The following is a 7,488-nucleotide window of genomic DNA, read 5'->3' on the forward strand; positions in this document are numbered from 1 at the left end:
TGAGTTTCCAGAATCTAAATAGTTATCAGGACATCAACAGGAGGGAATTCACATGGCAGAGCATCCCCGCAAAACTAAATGCAGGCCTATCAGGTAAAGTTAGTCTGTGTACAATTTTAATTTAAGTTAAAGGCTGCGGCTGTGTAGCGCACAGAGGCCGTTGCCATGGTTACTATCCATAGAGCGCCTGCCGTTCACTGGCAGAGAGCTGTCTCCCTGTCTGTTCACCTGAGAAACCTGCAGAAGCCTCTCCGCTGCTTGTTTGGGTTATTTTGCAGGCTGATCAACATCCCACCTCTCCTGTGACCCATGGTTTGATTGTAGGCCTATGTGTATTCAGAGCCAGTGAGCAACGGACTTTCAAAATAGTAATTTAAAAAAACTGTCACCGTTAATTAATGAATGATTTAATGCGATAATAATGCGTTAACGCAGCCCTAAAATTAACATATCAAATTAAAACAGTCATATTTTCACATGTCAGCTGATAAAATGTTACAAACAGAAACTATTTTTGGTGAGTTTGTTTGTGTCAAAGTCAGAGAGCCGTGTCTCTCTGCAGTGAGAGGTTTTTGTACGGCGGCTCAATGAGTTTGTATCACTGTGGTACACGTTCGGTGGAGGAACCAGACTGGATGTTGGAAGTAAGTCAAACCTTTAACAAAACTTTTATTTCAATAGCTATTTTTCAACTTTTATAATCAGCATGCCAGAAAACTGTTTGACTTTCCATATTAATGTATAAAGTTTATTAAAATTATTTGCACTAAGAAACAAAGTTCACTTTAGTAAGAGAAATTTACCAACTCATTATATAAATAGTAAATATACAATATTAAGCCACAGCAGAAATCATTATTTCCAACCTTAATGGTAAAGTTGCATCTTGAGGGCTTGTAGCTTTAGTTCAGTATGACAAAGTCAGAGAGCCGTGTCTCTCTACAGTGAGAGGTTTTTGTACGGCGGCTCAATGAGTTTGTATCACTGTGGTGGACTTTTGGTGGAGGAACCAGACTGGATGTTGGAAGTAAGTTTCTGCTCAAATACTAAATACAATATTATCAAGTCCTGCTTTAAATTCAACTTTTCAATGTTTAAGGCAGATAAATATATCTTGTTTTAATTATGAAACTTTTATTGTTCATGTTTTTATTTCTCTTCCTTTACCATGGAGGCTAACTCAGAGCAGCTTAACTAAACTGTTCTTCACACAGTCCTGTCAAAATGAAATGTAATCAACTTGAAGTGGAGAAAATATAAAACTTTAATCTTAATGTAAAAATGCTTAGATTAGTTAATTTTAAAATGCTGTTGTTGTGATTAAATACAATTCACTTTCTTCATGTAAAATTGAAGTAAAGATAAATATGGGTGTTTTGAAAATGTTGCCTATTGTTATGAATTTGGAAAAAGAATACAATATTTCCATATTAATAGTGAAAGGACAACTGGCACTACTTTCAACACAGTGGTCAGTGTATCTGTCAGTAAGTGAAGTGATACAGCTGAGCAGTGATACCTGTGTGACTGAATTTGCACTTGAAGTAACGACGTTTAAACTGTATCTAGTGGTTCAACTCATCATTATAGCTGTTAATGTAAGTGAAGAAACACTTTAAAATCCAGATGAAGAACATCTGATTGTTGTCAGTTCATTTCTGTTTTGGTTTCCACTGAATAAATTATTGTACAGTCAAGTTTTTCGATGATCTTGATAAGAAAGTTTGATATTTTATTTCCAGTGTAGTTTGATATATTTCAGGTCGTTCTGTATGATGATTCTCTCTGTGCTGATTTGCATGAGAGGCTTCTTAAAGGGAAGTGAAACAATGTGTGAGTGAGTGACTGGTGGAGCAGAAAAACCATCTGACAGAAACTCCTTAAAGGAGAAAATCAGCTCTCACACAGTAAAGGTGTCCTCTAAGCTGATTGGTGTCTCCTAGGTGATGTCCGTCCCACCCTGACGGTGCTGCCCCCCTCCAGTGAGGAGCTGCAGCAGGGGAAGGCCACGCTCATGTGCCTGGCCAACAAGGGCTTCCCCTCAGACTGGAGTCTGGCCTGGAAGGTGGACGGCAGCAGCAGCAGCAGCAGCTGGGAGGAGAGCAGGAGCCCCGGGGTGCTGGAGAAGGACGGCCGCTACAGCTGGAGCAGCACCCTGAGGCTCCCTGCAGACCAGTGGAGGAAGGTGGGCTCTGTGACCTGTGAGGCCACCCAGGGCTCCCAGGCTCTGGTCTCAGAGACACTGAGGAGAGACCAGTGTTCCCAGTCCTGACCTGACTCACTGGGACTCTGCTACTGGTTTTACTCTGCTCTCTGAACTCTGTAACTCTCTCTGTGTCTGTGTCTCTTTCTTTCCTTAAGTGATTCTCTAATCACATGTTTCATGGTTAAAGTTTTTTACTGGATTTAATTTTGATTATTTCTACACAATAAAGACCAGTTCATCAAATCAGTTGTTTTCATTTCTGTTATACTGAAAGTAACAGTGGGTAGAGGTCGCGCCCCATGAACAAGGTTGACTCCTTACTGCAGCAGCCTGGGTTTGAATCTCACCTGATCATCATAGTTTCAGTATCTGCAGTGTGATTCTTCACAGAGTCAGTGAGCTGTAGCTGTCCTCAACATATCATGGTGTTTCCCCCTCAGTGCTGAGAGCGTTGATCTACATATTTACATGAAGAGGATACTAAAAATCTGGTAATAAACTGTTTCAGTGATTTTGTTTTTCATTCCAATGTGGAAAATGAGTTTAATATGGTCTGCTGACAATGAATAGTGACGTTATTTTAATGCGCATTGACGACAGATTTGGTTGTATATAATATCCAGATTTTCTCAAATAAAGAAATGACAAGTCAAGAGCGGAGGCTGAAGCTGGTATATGGTATACGTCTGTCTCCTTCTTTCCTTCTGTCACTCTCTAATCACGTTTCATGGATAAAGTTTGTTTACTTGATTGTTATTTCTACACAATAAAGACCAGTTCATGAAATTAGTTGTTTTCATTCATGTTATTGTGAAGGTAACAGATCAGGAGCGTAGTTGTCTTAGTTGAATTTCAAATTACATTTAAATAATCTTTACATGGAAATAAATATTCTATTTTAAAAACTAAACAAATATATATTATTATTATTATTTATGTTGTTACCTCTAACTTATCCACTTTTCAACTCATCAACAGTAGACATATATATTTCATATACATACATATGGTGTTTCACCCTCAGTGCCGAGAACGCTGCCCTACATATTTACATATTTACATGGAGAGAACATTGAGAAGTCTGGTAGTAAACTGATCCAGTGATTTTGACAGTTTGTTTTTCAAGTTTGATCTTTTTTTACACCCGATTCACTGGGACTCTGCTACTGGTTTTACTCTGCTACTGCTCTCAGTCTGTCTGGTTCTCAGTTTCTCTCATGAGATGTTTCAATATGGACCTCAGGTGGTTAATGTGCTTGTGTTGATCGTTGATTGATTTTTATCATGTAGACTGGATTATAACAGAAACTTCCTTTCTTTGACATATAAGTTAGCAACATTGGTGAGTTTCACAGTAACAAGTTTATTTTTACCATATTACTTTTTGATGGTTTTTGTTCTTTGCTATTACTAATGTCATCCTTGGATAACATACACATACCTAGAAATGATTAAAAGTATATTTTTATAAAAGGAAGGTATTATCTGCATAAAGTCATTCATGAGTCTGATTTGATATATTGCACCAAATAATATTTAAATGAGACAGTATCACTTCGCCAAATGAGAACGACCGTTTCTGTCTCTTGGTGTCAGCACAATTAACACATCCCATTTACCAAATCAGCTGTATCCCTGCAATTATAAACATATAACTGTTGTTGTTGTTGTTGTCTTAAATTAAAACATTTAATCCGAAGAGACTGGATTATTCTTAGAGTCAGATCACCAGGATTTTATACTTTTATGTGAACATTTTAAACAGAAATAATGCTCAGTGCCCTACTCTGTACTGAAACGTTCTCTGTTATATAGTAGTTTATCATGTGTGAGCAGGGTTGGGAGGATTACTTTTAGTTACTTTGCATTATTTCAATGCCAAATAGGCAAATGAAAACAAGAGATGTATCAATGATGTGTTTTCTGCTCAGTGTATTTTTAAAGAAACATAGAATAACAAAATTTCCTGTTCCCAAAATCCATATTTAAATGTTTTTATATGATCTGCTTTGCACTATGTCACCACTATGGCAGTATCTCGCCCATCAATGACAAAAACATTGTTTTGTAGGTATTCTTGATGATATTTAAGTTTGTCATTTGGGAAAACATTTTACAATTTTGATTACTCACTCTGCACTTGTATTAATTTAGCATGAAAACAATATAAAGCTGCTGAAGCATAGTGTTTATGGGGCCGGGCCCCACTCATTACTGTACAAAAACACAGCTTTCTTATCTTATTTGAAAGAGAAATTTAGAAATATGGAGAAAATATTTTTCTAGTTTCTCTCTGATGTCCCCCGGCTGCTCTGCCTCAACTCTGTGTCTGAGTTTCCTGATGGACAGATAGCTTTACTTGTTGTTGAAGTTTAACAAGCTAACTAGCTGCTGTTATTAGCTCAGTTAGCTGTGCAACTACTGGTAAAATAAGTTTACTCTGCCCATACTGGGAGATCGGATCACCGGGGTAGTGTTAGTGTTTACCATAGACTGTAATGTTATAAAGGTGTTTAAGTACACGGGGTGCGGTGCCTGATTGGGAACCGTAACCGGGCGAGCGGGTAACAAAACCTCGCTCAGCAGCCTCCCAGTGAACACAGCATGAACAGGACTGAACACAGCCTCAACGACCAACAGGGAATCCAGTAACTTACTGAGATGATTTACACATTTACTTTTTGTTAAACTGTTAACTGTAGCCTATCTGCCTGTATCTGGTTGGTTACTTCGTCGGTTAGCCGTGCTGCTAGCGGCCAAGAGCCAAACCCAGCAAGAAAACTACACTCGTACTGTATCCCCAGTGGTCAAATTGGCCTCTGTCGGTCTCAGAGGCTGTGCTCGGTTCTGATCCAGCTGCGTGTTCACTCACTGGGAGCTGGAACCAGAATCTGCATGATGGGTCGGAGGCGTAAACACACATTCACCGCAATGGCAACTGTAAACGCCAATCAATGTCTGCGACATGTCCCACCCTTGCTTTGGCTTTTTACCAGACTGTATATAAAAAAATATATAGTGGCAAATAGCACAGCGTTTTGATTCGTGGAAACTTTCTGCTTAAAGGAATCCCTATGAGTAATCCCTGTTGTGGGATTGTGTGGTGTGGGGACAGAGAGGACCCAAATGCAATGTTCGGAGGGAAGGAGGTTTATTGAGGGAGAAAGGGGTAGAGGGACTGGAGTGGAGGAAGAGGTGGATGTCGGGAAAGCACAGGCACGGGGAACCAAGGAGACAGGGGGGCCAGGGAGCCGGGGAACACTGGGGCCGAGGAAGCGAGGAGAGGCGGGGAACAGGGAGGACGCCGTGAGGAAGTCCGAGGAGGAGAGGGCCGGTGGATGAGCCCAGCCGACTGAACGGAGGACGAGGGTGAGTGTACCTGGGAGGGAAACAGACAGAGAGACAGGGTTAGGGATGACAGCGACAAGGCACAGGGAAAAAACAAGAAAAATGAAAGCCTGAACGTGGGGGTGGCACCGGGTATGGAGCAACAACGATCAAGCGAGGATGGTGTGGAGAACCGGGGATGAAATACAGGCAGGCGTGAGGTGATTACTGGCAGGTGTGGCAGGCTGACGAGGTGGCTGATGAGATCAGGTGCAGGTAGTGGCTGGGCTCAGAGCAAGGGGAGAGAGCACACAGGGGAGAAAAACAGGGAGGCAGGCAGGGAACAGAAAACCAAGGAAAAGGCAGAAAAACTGATAAAAAGGAGAAAAAACCAGGACACGCACCGTCAGCCGGGCTGCCACCACAACAAATCCCCATCATTTTTGTATCCTGATTACGTAACACCGTACATGTAATCCGTTACTCCCCAACCCTGTGTATGAGTTTGACAGTCTTAAGGGTTTTTTTTCAAAGCATATTCAAATTATTAAGCATTTTTACCAAAATTAAGTTATTGATTATGTGGTAATGTTTATTAGTCTATGTGTTAATAGCTGAAATAAACAGTGTTAGTTCTGACTTATATTGTGCACAAACTGCATAAAATAACAAGTGTAAAGACAAAACTGTCTAACATGTTATAGTTTCTCTGCAGCTGTTGATTCAGATCAGTTCCTCTCCAGCTGAGGAGGTTTTAGTACGACGTTGTATCACTGTGTGAACGGGACCATTACAGTGCTGACAATAATAATCTCCTGCATCTTCAGTCTGAACTCCTTGATGGTCAGAGTGAAGTCAGTCCCAGATCCACTTCCAGTAAAACGATCTGAAACTCCAGACTGACGACTTGTAGAATAATAAATCAGGAGTTTTGGGAAATTCTCCAGTTTCTGAAGGTAACAGTCCACCTCATTGCTAACACTTGAACTGGCTTTAATCTGAGAGAGACAGTCTGTCCTGGAACAACAGACTGAGCTCCAGAGACTGAGTCAGGATGATTTTCCTGATGAATCTGGAAAACATGAAAAAGAGGAAAGGGTTATGGAGACAAATCCAGTTTGGAGAAAGATGATCAACATCCAAACAGAAGTCTCATTTCTTTAACATGGGAGAACAGATGGAAGAAGGTAAATGCTGCTTGTTTCAGTGTTTCTCCATCACAGCAGAACATCATTGTGGTGAACCTGGTTGCATCCTGAAGCAAAGTTTTCAGAAGAGAGTCTCTCCCTGAACAGGAGCCCCAGGTGGCCAGCAGAAATCAGTGAATTGAAGATGGCGCCATGTGTGTGGCCAGCCGTCCGTCGCTGTCAAATTTGTTTGTATTTTTACTGTTTGTGTCACTGTTTATACAAAATATTGACTCTCTGCTGGTCTACGATCGCCAAACGCTGCTTGATCTCCGATTCTCTGTGGGAACAGTGATCAATATGATCAGGGTGGACAGAAAACTTTCTCCCTCCTTTTAGTCAGAGATACCTGCTCACCTCCTGTACAAGCTGCCGTCACTTCCCCTGAGACGTCGCTCCAAGTGGCGGGGGAAACGCAGCGGACAGCTGGTGACGCTTAAAGCATATCTGGCGTTCTATCCTGGATCTGATCGGACTCCCCAAGGCTCTTGGCAGAGTGCGGATCAATTTATTGTCGCAGTGTTTCCTGGCGAGTCTTGGAGCCTGCTGACACCTGACTGGTACCTGTTGTCACACGGATGTGGAGGCCCAGCTTCCTCAACAATGTTCACCTCGACCTCGCAGAGGTGGTGTCAACCACGGATATCTTCGGCTGCTGAGTCGAGTACCTCAGACGGCCAGTCCGGCAACACAGGCCGCTCCTATCAGAGCTGCCTTGGTCAATGTTAGATCGCTAGCGAATAAGACCTTCATCCTGAATGACTTCTT

This window comes from Micropterus salmoides, unplaced genomic scaffold (assembly GCF_014851395.1).
Source record: "Micropterus salmoides isolate LMB-PRFRI ecotype aquatic unplaced genomic scaffold, ASM1485139v1 Ms_hic_scaffold_17, whole genome shotgun sequence".
Lineage (NCBI taxonomy): Eukaryota > Metazoa > Chordata > Actinopteri > Centrarchiformes > Centrarchidae > Micropterus > Micropterus salmoides.